The sequence below is a fragment of the Nansenia antarctica genome (genome assembly GCF_963989245.1).
Source record: "Nansenia antarctica genome assembly, chromosome: 8".
Classification (NCBI taxonomy): domain Eukaryota; kingdom Metazoa; phylum Chordata; class Actinopteri; order Argentiniformes; family Microstomatidae; genus Nansenia; species Nansenia antarctica.
In genome coordinates this window covers 52,510,128-52,529,755 of record NC_137678.1, presented here as the reverse complement: position 1 = coordinate 52,529,755, position 19,628 = coordinate 52,510,128, and the positions used below count along the sequence as shown (strand labels likewise).

Genomic DNA, 19,628 nt, shown 5'->3' with positions numbered 1-19,628 from the left:
AACCAATCAAGTTGTTCTGACTTTTATTCTGAAAAATGTAACGTTGTTCAAAATCAATGACTCACTCGCTAGTCAAGCCAAATGGCAATGCAATGGATTTGGTGAGTAATCCCCACTACTAGCTAGTTGGTATAGAGTAGTGGGGATTACACACCGACTAGTCAGGGTGTCATTGATTTTCACCAACGTTGACATTTATTTACACTTTTCCGAATAAAAGTCAATTGGTCGAACAATTTGATTGGTTGCCGACTTGTTCCCGCTTGTTTCACCAGCTGTCGTCACAAATACAAGTTGAGGTGTCCCTCTCCAGTACCTGAGTTTGCCCCTGAGGGAGGACACCTCGCGGTTCCGGTTTCCCTAGTCCTCCTGAAAACACACTCTCACCCTATTCTCTATACTGTAGCTACAGTACATGGATGCTCTTCTCTCAGTATGGACTACATTTCCCAGCGTCCTCGGCTCCCCCACACCTGTTCTCCAGCTCCAGCTGCTCCTCCAGCTGGTGCAGCTTGGCCTCCAGGGCAGTGATGGAGGACTTGAACTTGGACCTGCCCTGGCCCTCTATCTCCTGCAGCTTGGCCTTCATGTCCTTGTTCTGCCTCTCCAGCTGCTGCCTGGCACCCTCTCTGGTCTGGGAGGAGGAACGCTCCGCCTGGAGCTCCCCGCTCAGCTGGTCCACCTGACACACGGGTTGAGGGGAAGAGTTAGAGAGGCGCACAGGTGAGGCAGTTCACTATAGTGGCGCTTTTCCACTACAGGGCCAGCCCAGGTCAGCCCGGGCTGGCCCGGTTTATTATCCTTTTTCCACTGCCAAAAGTACCCGTGCCATTTCTGGTACCCGTGCCGAACAAGAACTAAAATAGTTCTTGTTCGGGATGGGTAGCGAAAGGTACTTTTTTGCCAGGCTGCGTGTAACGCTGCACACCGTTGATTGGTCAATGGAAATCGTCATCCCATGTTCATAGATTTCTTCGCTAACCGCCATCTTTAAATACCACAACAGATTTCGCTCTAAGAAAATGTCACTTACTGTTTCTGTAATAACTTATTAATAAAGATTAGAAAAATGATGCTAACCATCGTATTATCTTAGTTTAATGCATAACAAAAAAATCGCTATTATGGCGATGTGCTGTGTCTATGCTGTTCCTCAGTCCAGCGGCAGTCAAATGCCGGTAGATTCGCGTCTTGCTCCCTTTAACACATGTCGGCGTTCATCTCGCTTTCCCCCCCGTTGATGTATTAAACAATCTAAGCAATCTAATCAGAGCAGTTATTATGTAATATTATTGATGGATGTGCCCTTTTTGATGGAGAGCAGTGAGCGGATGACTGGATGTGAGCATGTATTTGACTACTTCCATGAGCCCTGCCTAGTGAACACTCTCCCTACTTCCATGAGCCCTGCCTAGTGAACACTCTCTCTACTTCCATGAGCCCTGCCTAGTGAACACTCTCCCTACTTCCATGAGCCCTGCCTAGTGAACACTTCCCTACTTCCATGAGCCCTGCCTAGTGAACACTTCCCTACTTCCATGAGCCCTGCCTAGTGAACACTTCCCTACTTCCATGAGCCCTGCCTAGTGAACACTTCCCTACTTCCATGAGCCCTGCCTAGAGAACACTCTCTCTACTTCCATGAGCCCTGCCTAGTGAACACTTCCCTACTTCCATGAGCCCTGCCTAGTGAACACTTCCCTACTTCCATGAGCCCTGCCTAGAGAACACTTCCCTACTTCCATGAGCCCTGCCTAGAGAACACTTCCCTACTTCCATGAGCCCTGCCTAGTGAACACTTCCCTACTTCCATGAGCCCTGCCTAGTGAACACTTCCCTACTTCCATGAGCCCTGCCTAGTGAACACTTCCCTACTTCCATGAGCCCTGCCTAGTGAACACTCTCCCTACTTCCATGAGCCCTGCCTAGTGAACACTTCCCTACTTCCATGAGCCCTGCCTACACTTCCCTACCTGCTGCTGGCTCCTCCTCAGGCGGTCGTTGAGTGTCTCCATGTTGGCCTGCTCCTCCTCCAGCTCCTCCTCCAGCTGGATGATCTTAGCCTCCAGACGACGCTTCTCATCTGACAGAGCAGACCTGAGAGCACAGCAGAGGCAGAGAGGAGTGGAGGAAGAGGGAGAAAGGAACATGACATGCTATATATTGACTCAGGTAAAGGGAAAATTGTGCAATGTGTACTGTATTATTTTCATGGAATATCTTCTTTCTATATTGTACTCAGTTACCAGCCTACATGAATATATTCACATGAAAATATCCATATCCAGGTTGTGCTGGGCTGCTGGCTGACTTAAAGCCAACTACTGTGTTTCACTGGTGCGACTCACTTCCCAGAGGAGTTGTTGGCCAGGTCCTCAGACAGCTCGTCTCTCTCTCTGTCTCAGCCTGCTTACGAGCCCTCTCAGCCGCAGCCAGATCCTAGAGGAGGGAGAGAGAGAGGGGATGTTTCCTTGATCTGAAAATACTAGAAAGGTAGCCTGTGGGTAATATACACTGGCCTTTTATTGTGATCAGCCTAAGGCATACCTGTGCAATAATCATGCTGTCTAAGCAGCATCTTGACACGCCACACCTGTCAGGTAGATGGATTATCTCTGCAAAGGAGAAGTGCTCACAAACACAGATTGAAAGATTTGTGAACACAATTCGAGCTTTGCCTTTTGTGTACATAGAAGAAAATCGTAGATCTTTGATTTCAACTGTAGTTATGGCTTTACTGAATCATCCAATAGGCTAAGTGAATCATTGATCATATTCCATTTCAGATCTGTGATCACTGTAGGGGTTTAAATTAAATTCGGCCCTGTGTGTCCATCATCAGTGGGCCTACAGTACCTCCTGGAGCTGCATGACGTCAGCCTCCATGCTCTTGGCCCTCCTCTCTGACTCTCTGGCCGAGGAGAGCACCTCCTTCTGGGTTGCACGTGAGTCCTCCAGCTCTCTCTGCATGTCCTTCATCTGGGCCTGGGAGGGATGAGGAGACGGGGAGTCAATCAAGGCTAGATTTCTCTTTATGATGGCACTGGGGTCAGCTGATCTATCAGTGGCACATACCTCATGTTAAATGAGAGTGCTATAGATGGAGTATTAAAGGTGAGGTCTGTGTGCTCTTCTTCTGCTCTTGCCTGTCCAGCGTCTTTGAGCCTCGGAAAAGCGCTATATAAATTTAATGAATTATTATTATTATTATTACCTGGATCTTGCGGAGCTGCTTGACGGCCTCATCGCGCCCCCTGCTGGTGGCCTCCACCTGGTCTTCCAGTTCCTGCAGCTCCCCCTCCAGCTTCTTCTTCCCTGCTGAGGCCTGGGCCCTCTGCTTCTTCTCATCCTCCAGCTCTGTCTCCAACTCACGCACCTGAGGGAGGGAGGAGGGGGAGAGGAAGGGAGGGGGACGAGATAGAGAGAGAGAGAGTGACGGTGTCGGGTGAGGGGTAGTGAGAGGGGAAGGAAGGAGGACAGAGAAAGAGAGAGGAAGAGAAGTCATTTTTGAATCTGATTGAAATGGAAACATTCTCGCGCTTATAAAATGTTACCAACTGCCGAAATCGAAACCGTTTCTAGTTTCTTGATCTTCCCCTCCACGGTCACCTTCTCCAGCTGCAGCTTCTGACGACAGTCCTCCTCCTCAGCCAGATGGGATTCCATGTCCTGAGGGGGGAGTCACAGAATGACAGCAGGGTTATGTAACTTATGCTATTTGATTGCTACCATGTAAAGCTTATATAGTGCATATTATGCTTAACAAATTTAACTTCTACGTCTAAATGTAACTTCTACGTCTAGTTTTATGGCAGACATCACAGACCGCTATGTTGGCTTTTACATCTCGTTCCCACCTGACAGACAGTGGAAGAGGTCGGCCATTTTGGCTCTAACAATCTGTAACTATCGTGAGAGACGGCGGAGGAGGTCGGCCATTTTGGTTCTGCCCACCTGTAGCTGCTGCTGCATATCCTTCCTCTCCAGCAGCAGGTTCTGGCTACGATCCTCCTCTTCCTCCAGCCGGGTCTCCATCTCGTGCAGCACCTCCTCCAGCTCCTGCTTCTTGGCCTCCAGTCTCACTCTCATCTCCTCCGCTTCCACATACAGCTCTGTCTCAGCGTGGAGTTTCTCCTGGAGCTGGGCTCGTTCCTCTACCAACTACACACAGAGAGGTAAAGGAGAAAGGGTGTCAGTCTCACCTCTGTGTGAATGTGTGTGTGTGTGTGTGTGTGTGTGTGTGTGTGTGTGTGTGTGTGTGTGTGTGCGCGCATATGTACCTGTGTCAGCCTCACCTGTGTGTGTTTCTGGGAGATCTCCTTCAGCTCCGTCTGGGATTTCTGAGCCATCTATGGCCTCCTTCAGCTCCTCATCCTTCTGACCCATTTCCTCTTCCTGTCGGGTAACTTGGAGCAAGGGCTTCACCTGGAGGATGGATAGATAAGAAGACCAATCAAAATGTAAATAATAACTGGGTTAACACTGTCATCACTATCAATCTGGAGAACGTTCAGTTCGCTAAACGTTTTGCTATCAAATGATGTTTTTAGCGTGCGTGAGTGTGTACCTTGGTAAAGAGTCTCCACCACTGCCAGTTCCTGAGTATGAGGTAGCAAGCACAGTTCCTCTGGATCACCTTCATAGCAGTCAGCTGCTGCTGTCTCTTGGCGAAGGCCCTATGGGAAGAAGACAAAAACAGGTCATGGTTTACTTAAACTCTGGACATAAAACGATGTAAATTAAAGAGAAATGAAGTCGTGTGTGTGTGTGTGTGTGTGTGTGTGTGTGCGCGTGTGTGTGCGTGTGTGTGTGTGTGTGTGCGTGCACACTTGAGTGTCTGTGTGTATCTGTGCAGCTCAATACCTTTGCATTTATGACTCTCTGTATCTGTTTTTGTATGTATCCCAAAGAGAGTGTGAGTGTTCATTTTTGTGTGAGTGAGTGTGTGTGTGCGTGTGCGTGTGTGTGTGTGTGTGTGTGTGAGTGAGTGTGTGTGTGTGTGTGCGTGTGCGTGTGTGTGTGTGTGTGTGTGTGTGCTAGCATGTGTGTGTCTTACTTGCGTGCGAGGAAGCTTCTGGCATGTGTGTGTCTTACTTGCGTGCGAGGAAGCTTCTGGCATGTGTGTGTCTTACTTGCGTGCGAGGAAGCTTCTGGCATGTGTGTGTCTTACTTGCGTGCGAGGAAGCTTCTGGCATGTGTGTGTCTTACTTGCGTGCGAGGAAGCTTCTGGCATGTGTGTGTCTTACTTGCGTGCGAGGAAGCTTCTGGCATGTGTGTGTCTTACTTGCGTGCGAGGAAGCTTCTGGCATGTGTGTGTCTTACTTGCGTGCGAGGAAGCTTCTGGCATGTGTGTGTCTTACTTGCGTGCGAGGAAGCTTCTGGCATGTGTGTGTCTTACTTGCGTGCGAGGAAGCTTCTGGCATGTGTGTGTCTTACTTGCGTGCGAGGAAGCTTCTGGCATGTGTGTGTCTTACTTGCGTGCGAGGAAGCTTCTGGCATGTGTGTGTCTTACTTGCGTGCGAGGAAGCTTCTGGCATGTGTGTGTCTTACTTGCGTGCGAGGAAGCTTCTGGCATGTGTGTGTCTTACTTGCGTGCGAGGAAGCTTCTGGCATGTGTGTGTCTTACTTGCGTGCGAGGAAGCTTCTGGCATGTGTGTGTCTTACTTGCGTGCGAGGAAGCTTCTGGCATGTGTGTGTCTTACTTGCGTGCGAGGAAGCTTCTGGCATGTGTGTGTCTTACTTGCGTGCGAGGAAGCTTCTGGCATGTGTGTGTCTTACTTGCGTGCGAGGAAGCTTCTGGCATGTGTGTGTCTTACTTGCGTGCGAGGAAGCTTCTGGCATGTGTGTGTCTTACTTGCGTGCGAGGAAGCTTCTGGCATGTGTCTGTCTTACTTGCGTGCGAGGAAGCTTCTGGCATGTGTGTGTCTTACTTGCGTGCGAGGAAGCTTCTGGCATGTGTGTGTCTTACTTGCGTGCGAGGAAGCTTCTGGCCTGCGCCTGGAAGGCAATGATGACCACAGTGAGTTTGAGGTCCCTCTCCTCCTCCAGCTGCGCCAGGACCCCGGTCCTGAAGAACATCTTACTCCGGCCGATACGGAACAGGTTAGGGTCCAGGTCCAGGTGCTTCACCTGGGGGGAGAGGAGGAGAGGGATGAACAGGTTAGGGTCCAGGTCCAGGTGCTTCACCTGGGGGGAGAGGAGGAGAGGGATGAACAGGTTAGGGTCCAGGTCCAGGTGCTTCACCTGGGGGGAGAGGAGGAGAGGGATGAACAGGTTAGGGTCCAGGTCCAGGTGCTTCACCTGGGGGGAGAGGAGGAGAGGGATGAACAGGTTAGGGTCCAGGTCCAGGTGCTTCACCTGGGGGGAGAGGAGGAGAGGGATGAACAGGTTAGGGTCCAGGTCCAGGTGCTTCACCTGGGGGGAGAGGAGGAGAGGGATGAACAGGTTAGGGTCCAGGTCCAGGTGCTTCACCTGGGGGGAGAGGAGGAGAGGGATGACCTATCCACATAGTTAAGAAGTTATTATCTTCAAACAGTCCTGAGGAAGTCAAAGACCCTTGGCGGTATGTCACATTGTACACATGTGAACACTGGAGTACTGGAGAAACAATGAACTAGCCAATCAACTATGGTTGATATGGATGTGTGTGTACCGATCATTCAACTCACCATCAGACAGCAAGCCTGTTTTCCGTCCATGAAGCCTTTAGGGATGATGTTGGCGGCCAGGATCTCATAGCTGTGACCAGAGAGAGAAGAGTGCAACGTCCATCTCTAATAGGATTCAGACACACAAACACAACAACGGTTCTTCATGGTTCTGTTTCTCACCGTTGGCGGAACTCCTGGAACACGATGCGGTTGGGGAACCCCTGTCTGCAGATGCGGATCCCCTCCAGAACCCCGTTACACCGTAGCTGCTCCAGGACCAGGTTGGCATCCAGCTTCCCGGCCTACACGCAGGGAAGGCAGAGGTCGAGCAGTTGACTGATTACCGGAACTGAGACAATCAAAATGATCCCCTAAAAGCAGTGCTACAAGCACAAATTCATTGGGTACAAAACAGTGGCTATTTCATAGAGGTGCTACCTTAAGTTGTACACAGTCCTATTAGAATCTATTGCAACCCATGATTGTTTTTTTGTTTTTTTTTACCCTTTGTTTAGGCGGGTAAGTCATTGTGTTAAAAAAAAGAAAAAAGAAAAGGGAGTAGGAGAAGGGGGTAACGATACCCCAATAATATCAAAAAGTCTGTGGAACGGTCACCTACCATCTTCTTGTGGTTGGGGATGATGCAGCGTATGAAGTTGGGCTGGGTGTTGTTGAGGCTGTTGCCCAAGGACTCCTTGTACAGCTGGCCCACTGTGCGGAACATGCCCTTCTTAGACTTGGTGGCATTGGGCATGGAGCTCTCTGACATCTTGTTGATGGTCTCCAGGCCTACCACATGGTCCACTGAGAGAGGGTGGAAGAAATGAATGAGAGAAGGAAGGTTCTCGTAACTTATTATCTCTAATCTGTGTTTATTTCCGAATAAATGTCCGATTTTTTTTCTCCAGAATAAAAGTCTGAAAAAACATATTTCAGAATAAAAGTCAGATTTTTTTTTCTGACTAAAAGTCTGAAAAAACATATTTCAGAATAAAAGTCAGAAAAAGATTATTTCTGAATTAAAGTCTGCTTTTTTTTTTAAAGAATAAAAGTCTGAAAAAAAATATTTCAGAATAAAAGTCTGCTCTTCTATATTTGACCTACTCCACATTTTCATAGCCTTATCGTAACATGTATTCTTACCAGTAGCAGCTAGTCAAAACCATATCATTACTGGTTTTTATAAAGCGCTATTAAAGTATAAAGTAATATTGAGCAGAATTAAGTTCAGCCTACTGGTCCGGCCCTCCACAATAGTCCCGGTTTCTCATGTGGCCCATTGTGAAAATGTATTGCCCACCCCTGGTCTAAGCAGTCTCTGTTGTCAAACATCTACAAAATATAGCTGCCGTGTCTGGGTTTATATCAAAGACTGCAACAATAGGGTTTTAAGCCATAATTGTAATCATACTGTATACAGAGTTTAAACATTTTTTTAGAATGATTGTCATGACCCACTTGATGTTGATATTTACAGAACTGGTCCCTGACCCCTATCTATCTACCCTCCCTCCACCCCCACCCAGAGAGCTTTGCACTGTCTGGATATGAACACTTGAACACTTGATCTCTGCACTTTATATTTATATTAATTATGACTCTTGCACTTTGATGTTGGTTTGCACTGTCTTGTCCTGTCTTGCACCTGTACTTCTGTAAACCGTGCTCCATGGTACCAAACCAAATTCCTAACATGTTTACATGTCATGGCAATAAAAGTCTTCTGATTCTGATTCTGATTCTGATTCTGATTCTGATTCTGATTCTGATTCTGATTCTGATCATAATGAAGTTGCTACCCCTGTTACAGTTGAGTAACATTACAGTTGTGTTGGCAAGACGACTCGGACTCACCATCCTTCCAGAGGTCCTGTATGAAGAGGCTGGAGGAGTTGTTGAGCAGAGTTGTCACGTTGTCATTCAGAGGGTCCATGTTCTTAGTCAGCCAGTTGGCTCCATCATAGTCCACCTAGAGATACATGGCAATGACCAACTGGTGAACTGGTAAGTCACATTGTACACAGTAGAAGTGAAAGCAAGCTTACTTCAGTCTGGTTCCTAATTAGGTATGGGTACTTAGAACCATGAGAAGGAAGAGACCCGGTTTTGGAGCATTGTCGAAGACAAAGATATGTCGATTTTACTCAAGGTGTGTCTCACCTTGCCAGCGTAGTGCAGTACAGAGAACGCGATCTTGTCCTTGAGTGATTTGGGATTGGAGAACTTGCAGTGGCTCACATGGGTATTCATCAGCTTCTCAACAAAGGACAGATCTGTGGCCTTGGGGAACCAGCACTCCTCATCCAGCAGAGCCAGGATACCAGGAGGGTTATTCTATGGGAAATAAATGAAATTAGGATTTTGTGCTAAATTAAGTTATGTTGCATTGATGTGATGTTTAGATATGGGGTAATCTGTGTTTATGTGTTTGCTTGAGTGTGTTCATGAACGTGTGTATGTGTGTGTGTGTGTGTGTGTGTGTGTGTGTGTGTGTGTGTAATTATGACCCAGTTCTGACCGGTTTCTCAATGAGCTCAATGCAGGGCTGCAGGTCCAGGCCAAAGTCGATGAAGCTCCACTCGATGCCCTCCCTCTTGTACTCCTCCTGCTTCAGGACGAACATGGTGTGGTTGAACAGCTGCTGCAGTCTCTCGTTGGTGTAGTTGATGCACAGCTGCTCAAAGGAGTTGTCCTACGGCAAGAAAATATGGATGTTAACATAAAGTAGAGTTCAATAACAATTGATTGCCTTGTAAACCCTGCTCCTAGAACTCTAGACGGCGCAGCCTCTGTCACCAAATGCGAGGAATTTGCAGCCCACTTCAGGGATAAGATAACAAATATTAGAATGTGTATTACTCAGGAAAGACTAGGTTTGTGTAGCACTACAGATCCGCCACCACAGAACATGACTATGAGCATGTTCACCATGATTAGTACGGAAACATTAGGTAAAATTGTGTCACAGCTTAAACCGTCTACGTGTCCTCTTGACCCTATTCCTACCACCTTTTTTAAGGACATTTTTGAATCTGTGTCTGATGACATACTAGGCATTGTAAATCACTCCCTACTTAAAGGGATATTTCCAGCGGCGCTTAAAACTGCCCTGGTTAGACCCACCCTGAAGAAAAGTAACCTAGATCCTTCTGATCCCAAAAACTGTAGACCAATATCCAATCTCACTTTTCTAAGCAAAATTTTAGAAAAGGCAGCGTATAGACAGCTTCATGAATTTTTAGTCTTAAATAATAGGTATGACCCACTTCAGTCAGGTTTCCGATCATACCACAGCACAGAAACCGCTTTGCTTAAGGTAACTAATGACCTTAGGATAAATGCAGACTCGAAAAAACTCTAGATTCTTGTACTCTTAGACTTAAGTGCAGCCTTTGATACGGTAGACCATTCCATACTTATTGAGAGACTTGAAAACTGGGTTGGCCTCTCAGGTCCGGTCTTAAACTGGTTCAGGACTTACCTGGCTGACCGAGACTACTTTGTAGCCCTTGGTGACCATAAGTCAAAAAATTATAGCACAACCTGTGGAGTTCCCCAGGGGTCCATTTTAGGACCGTTGCTTTTTAGCCTATACATGCTACCCCTCAGTTCTGTTATCAAGAAGCATAGCGTTAACTACCACAGCTATGCTGACGACACTCAGCTTTATATCTCAGTAACTCCCAACGACTACAAGATGATCGACCACCTGATAGATTGTATTGCCGATATTAATATTTGGATGACACAAAACTTTCTCCAACTCAATCAAGAAAAAACTGAGGTATTGATCATTGGCGAGAAAACTGGGAGAGAGAAATTATCTGCACACTTGAAAACACTAGCTCTTAACACTAAGTGTCAGGCCAGGAATCTTGGTGTCATAATTGACCCAGATCTAAATTTTGAAACTCATATTAATAATACTATTAAAACATCCTTCTACCATCTAAGAAACATCACTAAGGTACAATCATTTCTCTCCCAGGCAGACACTGAAAAATTAATGCATGCGTTTGTTACTAGTAGGCTAGATTACTGTAATGCTCTCCTCCTGACAGGTCTCCCCAAAAAAATGATTAATAGACTACAAATGGTTCAAAATGCTGCTGCTCGTGTCCTTACTAGGACCAAACGAAGAGCGCACATCACACCTGTCTTGAGATCACTACACTGGCTCCCTGTCAGTCATAGAATAGACTTTAAGATCCTTTTACTAGTTTATAAATCACTCCACTGTGATGCACCCAATTACATGGTGGACATGCTCATAAGATACACACCAGCTAGACCCCTACGGTCTAGTGGCACGGAACTTTTAATAGTGCCAGAGGCTAGGACAAAGAGATTTGGAGGATCAGCTTTTAGCATATATGCTCCTAGATTGTGGAACACCCTACCTGAGGGCCTGAGGTTGTCTAAAACTTAAGCGTGACCTCAAAACCTACTTATTCAATGTCGCCTTTTGATACTAAGGGAGACATTGGACATTATAGAACTAGGATCACTAGGCCATTACACCATACTCGTGTTTTGAGATTTGTGTTGACAGGAAAATGGACCCGGGTGCTGATGAGGCACTGTCAGCTCCCAATAGCACCTAGAGCAGTACTGGAACCGGTACAAGGGTGTACCAGGACCACCATCAGGTTGTATTGCTGTCATCTTTATTGTGTTGTTGCATCATAACTGTGCTTAAGATTCTCTTTTGGCAGGACCTGTGACCATGCTGGATGCAGAACGATGCAAATATAACACTACATTTATGGACAGTGTGTACGCCGATAATATGCAAGGAATTTTTCCTGGATACATGGTGTACAGGTTTTTGCCCTTGCTTGCTTGCTTTGTGCCGGTGGTCCTTGGCCTCCCCTTGGGGGCCCCCGGCTTCCCCGTGTGCCTGGTCTGTTCCGCCGCCGGGCACCTGCTTGGCCGTCCTTGTGCGGGGCCCCTTGGGTCTGTGCTTGCTTGGCTGGGCCGGGTGTGTTGGTGGTGGGGCGGGCTGGGTGCGTGGGGCGGCGGGGGCTCCCCGTGGGGGGTGTGGGGGCCCACCGCTGGGTACTGGTAGGCAAACTGGCTAGTAGTCGCTCTATTGGTAGAGGGCTGCAAGGGAATTTTTCCTGGCTACATATTGTACAGGTTTGTACTTTTGCCTGCTCGCGGCTCTGTCAGTATTGATTGATTGATTGACTGATTGACTGAACATTTTCATTGTGTGAAGCGCATTGAGTTGCATCTTGTAAGAAATGCGCTATACAAATCAAATTTGATTTGATTTGATTTGAATAACACCTTAGAGGTTAGAGTAGAGGTTTGGTGATCCCGGTCTTAGAGGGCTGCGGCTGCCCCCCTCTCACCTCAAAGATCTCAAAGCCAGCGATGTCCAGGATGCCCAGGAAGGTGGAACCCTGGCGCTTGGACTTGTCCAGGGTCTTGTTCACCCTCAGCAGGATCCAACGGAACAGCCGCTCGTACATGGCCTTGGCCAGGGCCTCGATGGCAAAGTCAGCCTGTGGGAAAGAGGGAGGAGGGGAGGGGGGGGGGAGAAAAAGAAAGATTTGCTTGACTGAGATATGATAAGAATTGCAAAATGAATGTAGAAATATAAAATACATACATATAAAACTCTCTAACTCTCTAGTAGCAGAACCTAGTAGGGTCTTCTGCTTACCTGCTCTTTGGTCTGGGCCTTCTGTACCACCTCTCTGCCCACCTTGATGCGCGGGGTGAGGATGGCACGGGTGAAGTCTGTCACGTTGATGCCCTGCAGGTGGCACACCGTCTGAGCCGCTGGAGAGAGGGGAGAGAGAGAGAGAGAGAGAGAGAGGAGGGATACAAAGTATGATTAGATGCCATAATGACAATGTATACATAAAAAAAAGTCTCTGAATCAAAGCCAACAATCTTAGTGTGTTGCTCTGATGTCAGTAACCTATGTCCTGTTCTTACTTGTGTTATTTGTTACAGTACTTGAATCCTCAGACCATATTTGCCTGTGTGTCATGTCTTATCTTACAGTTACATGTGTTACCTTTCTACTGCGATACCTGTTTTATTATCATTTACGATATTATAATTGCACGTTATTGTCATCAGGCCATAAATAACCTCTGGTATTGTTACGTTACCTGTGTTATACCTGTGTTGTTGTGTTATACCTGTGTTATACCTGTGTTATACCTGTGTTATACCTGTGTTGTTACCTGTGTTATACCTGTGTTGTTACCTGTGTTGTTACCTGTGTTATACCTGTGTTATACCGGTGTTATACCTGTGTTGTTACCTGTGTTATACCTGTGTTATACCTGTGTTGTTACCTGTGTTATACCTGTGTTGTTACCTGTGTTGTTACCTGTGTTATTCCTGTGTTGTTACCTGTGTTATACCTGTGTTGTTACCTGTGTTATACCTGTGTACTATACCTGTGTTGTCGGGCATAGTAGCCTGCTCCTGGTTCCTCTCCTTCTTGAACTGGATGTTTCCCAGCTGAAGCACAGTGGACACCACCTTCATCATCCCTACAAAAAGGGGGATGTCCCCCCCGACAGAGTGAGAAAGAGATCAATAAAAACAAAAATACACTGAAAGAAAGAGAACAGAAAGAGAGAGAGAGACAGAGAGAGAGACAGAGAGAGAGACAGACAGAGAGACAGACAGAGAATGAGAAAGAGAGCTCTCTATACCTAGCCTCTCTTCCTCGGTGAAGCCCATGATCTCCATGGCCAGCAGCGTCTCCTCGAACATCTCGTCGTCCTCCTGTCCTGGCACTTCCACGTGGCCTGCCACTAGAAAGCGGTAGCTACCGAAGCCCTCGAGCAACAGGTCCTCTACAGAGACACAGGGAACAGTTTATCGTATAATATAGGAGTTCGCAGATTCCTGTTTCATGTACATGTTCTTATGTGCAGAAAGAAAACTGATAATAAGTCATTGGAACTGAAGTCTTATCATTTCAAGTGAGGTATTCCATCAGTTTGTTGTTTATCTAAAGATGATCTGACTCTAATCTTTTGACAGGACTAACTGCTGACTCTCTCAGTGAGAAACTCCTGTCCCACTCCTCACCACGCATTTTGTCTTTGGCTCCAGCCACCATGTAGTAGAAGATGTGGAAGGCTCGTTCGATCTTTGCCTGGCGGATACAACGAGACTTCTCCAGCAGGTCTGATGGTAAGTGAAGGGTTAAAGAGAAACTCTGTAGTGAAGAAACAACTGCTGGACTTCACTCTCCAATATGACAAGTCTGAATCCCACACTGCATTATAACAATGTATATATTGGTGGTTGGACTGAATGGTGGTGTTAGAATGGTAAGAAAGCATAGTTGACAGCATAGACCCTTACATACATGACACTACACTACAATTGAATGGTAGGTTATACCTCCACCCCATCTGTATTCATTTCTCACCCACAACATTTGACAGAGGATACAAGTATCGATGAAGGCTCCGACCATGCACCCTGTCACATCAAAGTTGAGCTTTATGAACTTTCCCTGCAGAGAGAAAGATTGTATGAGAAAATATGACTACAATTGCAGTCTGTACTCTGATAACTAAGGATGGAATGATTCCAGAGGAGTGAGTTGAATTACGAATCGTGAGGAGTTTTGGGCGTTTCCAAAGGCCTCCAGAATGGGGTTGGCCTGCAGGAGCTGCTTCTCTAGCTCCCCCTACCGGTCAACACAGGGAAGTTATTATAAACTACATACCTTATTCTCTGTTATCTTTCCAGTGCATATTATTTACACAATAACAAACTAAAAAGCGCCAAATCAATGCAATTATATGGTCTACATTAAAGCGTATGACGATGAATGGCGCAACATTTACACACTTTCAAAAAAGCATGCTTACAGTCAGAAAAGAGTGCAGGAATTTCAAGAGTGAATCATGCAAAGAACTAAAACAACTCACAGAGCCCCCAACGTGGAGGTGATGAACATCCTGAGATAACCTTGATGTTTCAAACACTGTGCATTCTCTATTCGGACAGGCAGCTACTTTTAACTTGTACGAGTGTTAGCATGCTTCAGGTCAGGAGAGGAGAGATTGATTATCAAAATGGATCTAATCTAGGGAGAAGACAGGCTCGCACGCAACTGATAAAGACAGGAAAGACAACACAGTCTCTTTATACTCACATAAGCTAAGGATCCTGCCTGTTGTTATAAGGGAGCATAATATTACAATATGGTTATAATAAACGGCCACTAGAGGGTATTGTCTAACAAGTACACCTTTTATTTCCATTGTCATTTCTCCCATTATTTTCAGCCTGCATGGGAGTCCACCAAAGGGGATATGAAACTGAGTAGGGGCCTTCTTCTCTTCCGCCACACCCCCTCCAGATCCCTTAGATGAGCAGATCAGCTACTGCTGGTGGTGCCTAGAACTAGGCTAAAAACCAGGGGAGACAGAGCTTCTGCGGCTGCTGCACCCACGCTCTGGAACAGGGGTGGCCAACCAGTCGGAGACTAAGAGCCACAAAAAATTGTTGGGGTACCAGAAAGAGCCACATCATACATGCGGGCTCACAAAAGTGCTCATTCACACACACGCAATACATTTCCAATAGGCTATGAGACCAGTGGTGTCATTTCAGCAAAGGCCAAGGTATGGCAAGGTCTGAGTGGGGGGGTTGAAGGGGGGTTCCCCCCCTCGGTGGATTTTTTTTCAAAACAGTTGTGCAATAGTCAATTTTGGTGAGTTGTTTCTATACAATTTACTTATATGACATTAAGGTGATGAATAAAAGAGACAACTACAGTATGCAGGTAGTAGCCTACATCTTTCCTAGCAGGCAGACTGGTTCAATCTCCTTAGAAACAAAACATAACAGATTTAGCTATTCTCAACTCTAAACGAACTGCACTGTTAAAACGCTAGATTAGACCTCACCTGTGTCCCTGTCACCTGTTTAGACCTCACCTGTGTCCCTGTCCCTGTCTCTGCTGCCCTTTGACCAAAAGAGGTCTTTATGTCCATTTTCCTTTTTTCCCCTGGCATATTTGTTTTACCAGCTCAACTAGTAAAAGTGAGACGATTGATAATATCAAAAACATGCTTGCACACACATATAACTTACTCACACACAAGTCAGTGTTACTGGCCCCAATTTGGTACAATTATTACTGAAATTATTGAGAATAGAGACATTGTTGACATACGTAAACTAGCTCTTGTAATCTTTAATGTTCGCTAACTAGCGAACTCACTAAAATAACATTAGAACATGTTTGTACTGACAGAACATGACATGAACTTGTTCATTAATATGTTACATTTGAACCAACATTATGTAAATGGCATTTATACAGTTTGTTTAACCCACCTGAATGAACGAGAATCGTGGACATGGTTTTAACATGAACGTTACTCATGGCTTGTTTATTGAGGAACCGATGTCCCGCTCCACCAGCGTTGCCATCAAGAAGGCTTGTTTATTGAGGAACCGATGTCCCGCTCCACCAGTGTTGCCATCAAGAAGGCACAACAGCGGCTATACATCCTGAGAGTCCTCAGGAAGGAACACAGCAAGCAGGAGATACTGGTGACCTTCTACCGCGGCGCAGTGGAGAGCATCCTCACCTACGGCATCTGCAACTGGTTCTCCAGCTGCACTACCGCGGAGAGAAATGCGCTACAGAGAGTCGTGAGAACAGCACAGAAGATCACCGGCGCCCCCCTCCCCTCTCTGGAAGAGCTGTACAACACACGCTGTCTCAGGAAGGCCTCCAAGATCTCCAGGGACCCAACCCACCCTGGGTACGAACACTTTACCCGGCTGCCCTCGAAAAGGCGGTTCAGGACCCTGGCCGCAAGGACAAACAGACTGAAGAACAGCTTCTACCACAGGGCCGTTCAGGCCCTGAACACAGCAAAGACCTAGGTTCTGGGCCCTGGACAGTCTGGACGGATTGATGGCAGCTGCTGGACTGAAAAAATCAGGTGTAGTGCTGAGGCACAAATATGTACATTTCAAGCCTGCAAACTGCGACACTTTAAATAAATGTGCAATAACACTATTGTGCAATATGACAACCCTAGTCGTCTATCTGTACAGTATAGTACAGTGGATAGTGTACATAGCCTTTATTTATGTAAACCAGCTCCTTCCCTTCTTGTGATTTTTTTTTTTTAAGTATTTTTTTTTCTTTCCTAACACCAGGGGAGCCACCCCTCCTAAATTTCGTTGTTTGGTACCTGTACTGTAGCAATGACAATAAAGACCATTCATTCATTCATTCATTCATTCATTTTGCAATTCTTATCATATCTCAGTCAAGCAAATCTTTATTTTTCTTCCCCCCCCCACTCACCCCTCCCCTCCTCCCTCTTTCCCACAGGCTGACTTTGCCATCGAGGCCCTGGCCAAGGCCATGTACGAGCGGCTGTTCCGTTGGATCCTGCTGAGGGTGAACAAGACCCTGGACAAGTCCAAGCGCCAGGGTTCCACCTTCCTGGGCATCCTGGACATCGCTGGCTTTGAGATCTTTGAGGTGAGAGGGGGGCAGCCGCAGCCCTCTAAGACCGGGATGACCAAACCTCTACTCTAACCTCTAGGGTGTTATTGAACTCTACTTTATGTTAACATCCATATTTTCTTGCCGTAGGACAACTCCTTTGAGCAGCTGTGCATCAACTACACCAACGAGAGACTGCAGCAGCTGTTCAACCACACCATGTTCGTCCTGGAGCAGGAGGAGTACAAGAGGGAGGGCATCGAGTGGAGCTTCATCGACTTTGGCCTGGACCTGCAGCCCTGCATTGAGCTCATTGAGAAACCGGTCAGAACTGGGTCATAATTACACACACACACACACACACACATACACACGTTCATGAACACACTCAAGCAAACACATAAACACAGATTACCCCATATCTAAACATCACATCAATGCAACATAACTTAATGTAGGTGTGGTAGGCCTGGAGTCCATCAACAAGATGTCAGAGAGCTCCATGCCCAATGCCACCAAGTCTAAGAAGGGCATGTTCCGCACAGTGGGCCAGCTGTACAAGGAGTCCTTGGGCAACAGCCTCAACAACACCCAGCCCAACTTCATACGCTGCATCATCCCCAACCACAAGAAGATGGTAGGTGACCGTTCCACAGACTTTTTGATATTATTGGGGTATTGTTACCCCCTTCTCCTACTCCCTTTTCTTTTTTCTTTTTTTTAACACAATGACTTACCCGCCTAAACAAAGGGTAAAAAAAAACAAAAAAACAATCATGGGTTGCAATAGATTCTAATAGGACTGTGTACAACTTAAGGTAGCACCTCTATGAAATAGCCACTGTTTTGTACCCAATGAATTTGTGCTTGTAGCACTGCTTTTAGGGGATCATTTTGATTGTCTCAGTTCCGGTAATCAGTCAACTGCTCGACCTCTGCCTTCCCTGCGTGTAGGCCGGGAAGCTGGATGCCAACCTGGTCCTGGAGCAGCTACGGTGTAACGGGGTTCTGGAGGGGATCCGCATCTGCAGACAGGGGTTCCCCAACCGCATCGTGTTCCAGGAGTTCCGCCAACGGTGAGAAACAGAACCATGAAAAACCGTTGTTGTGTTTGTGTGTCTGAATCCTATTAGAGATGGACGTTGCACTCTTCTCTCTCTGGTCACAGCTATGAGATCCTGGCCGCCAACATCATCCCTAAAGGCTTCATGGACGGAAAACAGGCTTGCTGTCTGATGGTGAGTTGAATGATCGGTACACACACATCCATATCAACCATAGTTGATTGGCTAGTTCATTGTTTCTCCAGTACTCCAGTGTTTAACATATGAATTTAACGTGTTCACATGTGTACAATGTGACATACCGCCAAGGGCCTTTGACTTACTCAGGACTGTTTGAAGATAATAACTTCTTAACTATGTGGATACGTCATCCCTCTCCTCCTCTCCCCCCAGGTGAAGCACCTGGACCTGGACCCTAACCTGTTCCGTATCGGCCATCTTAACTATGTGGATACGTCATCCCTCTCCTCCTCTCCCCCCAGGTGAAGCACCTGGACCTGGACCCTAACCTGTTCATCCCTCTCCTCCTCTCCCCCCAGGTGAAGCACCTGGACCTGGACCCTAACCTGTTCATCCCTCTCCTCCTCTCCCCCCAGGTGAAGCACCTGGACCTGGACCCTAACCTGTTCCTCCCTCTCCTCCTCTCCCCCCAGGTGAAGCACCTGGACCTGGACCCTAACCTGTTCATCCCTCTCCTCCTCTCCCCCCAGGTGAAGCACCTGGACCTGGACCCTAACCTGTTCCGTATCGGCCGGAGTAAGATGTTCTTCAGGACCGGGGTCCTGGCGCAGCTGGAGGAGGAGAGGGACCTCAAACTCACTGTGGTCATCATTGCCTTCCAGGCGCAGGCCAGAAGCTTCCTCGCACGCAAGTAAGACACACACATGCTAGCACACACACACACACACACGCACACGCACACACACACACACTCACTCACACAAAAATGAACACTCACAAACAGATACAGAGAGTCATAAATGCAAAGGTATTGAGCTGCACAGATACACACAGACACTCAAGTGTGCACGCACACACACACACACACGCACACACACGCGCACACACACACACACACACACACACACACACACACACACACACAAGACTTCATTTCTCTTTAATTTACATCGTTTTATGTCCAGAGTTTAAGTAAACCATGACCTGTTTTTGTCTTCTTCCCGTAGGGCCTTCGCCAAGAGACAGCAGCAGCTGACTGCTATGAAGGTGATCCAGAGGAACTGTGCTTGCTACCTCATACTCAGGAACTGGCAGTGGTGGAGACTCTTCACCAAGGTACACACTCACGCACGCTAAAAACATCATTTGATAGCAAAACGTTTAGCGAACTGAACGTTCTCCAGATTGATAGTGATGACAGTGTTAACCCAGTTATTATTTACATTTTGATTGGTCTTCTTATCTATCCATCCTCCAGGTGAAGCC

General features: G+C 46.9%; 1 pseudogene across 1 annotated transcript; it reads right to left on the bottom strand.

The window, feature by feature from the left end:
- Nucleotides 1-430: 430 nt before the first annotated feature.
- On the bottom strand, nt 431-16,022 carry LOC308164391 (myosin-11-like; annotated as a pseudogene). Its single transcript has 25 exons — nt 15,987-16,022; nt 14,797-14,814; nt 14,248-14,325; nt 14,085-14,148; nt 13,716-13,814; nt 13,334-13,477; nt 13,073-13,168; nt 12,322-12,440; nt 12,008-12,160; nt 9,169-9,342; nt 8,811-8,984; nt 8,505-8,619; nt 7,270-7,454; nt 6,831-6,952; nt 6,669-6,738; nt 5,969-6,129; nt 4,568-4,676; nt 4,296-4,425; nt 3,955-4,161; nt 3,574-3,669; nt 3,215-3,382; nt 2,857-2,985; nt 2,349-2,439; nt 1,974-2,097; nt 431-682 (listed from the first exon to the last, which is right to left on the bottom strand). The product of its transcript is annotated as a myosin-11-like (transcript).
- Nucleotides 16,023-19,628: the final 3,606 nt, after the last annotated feature.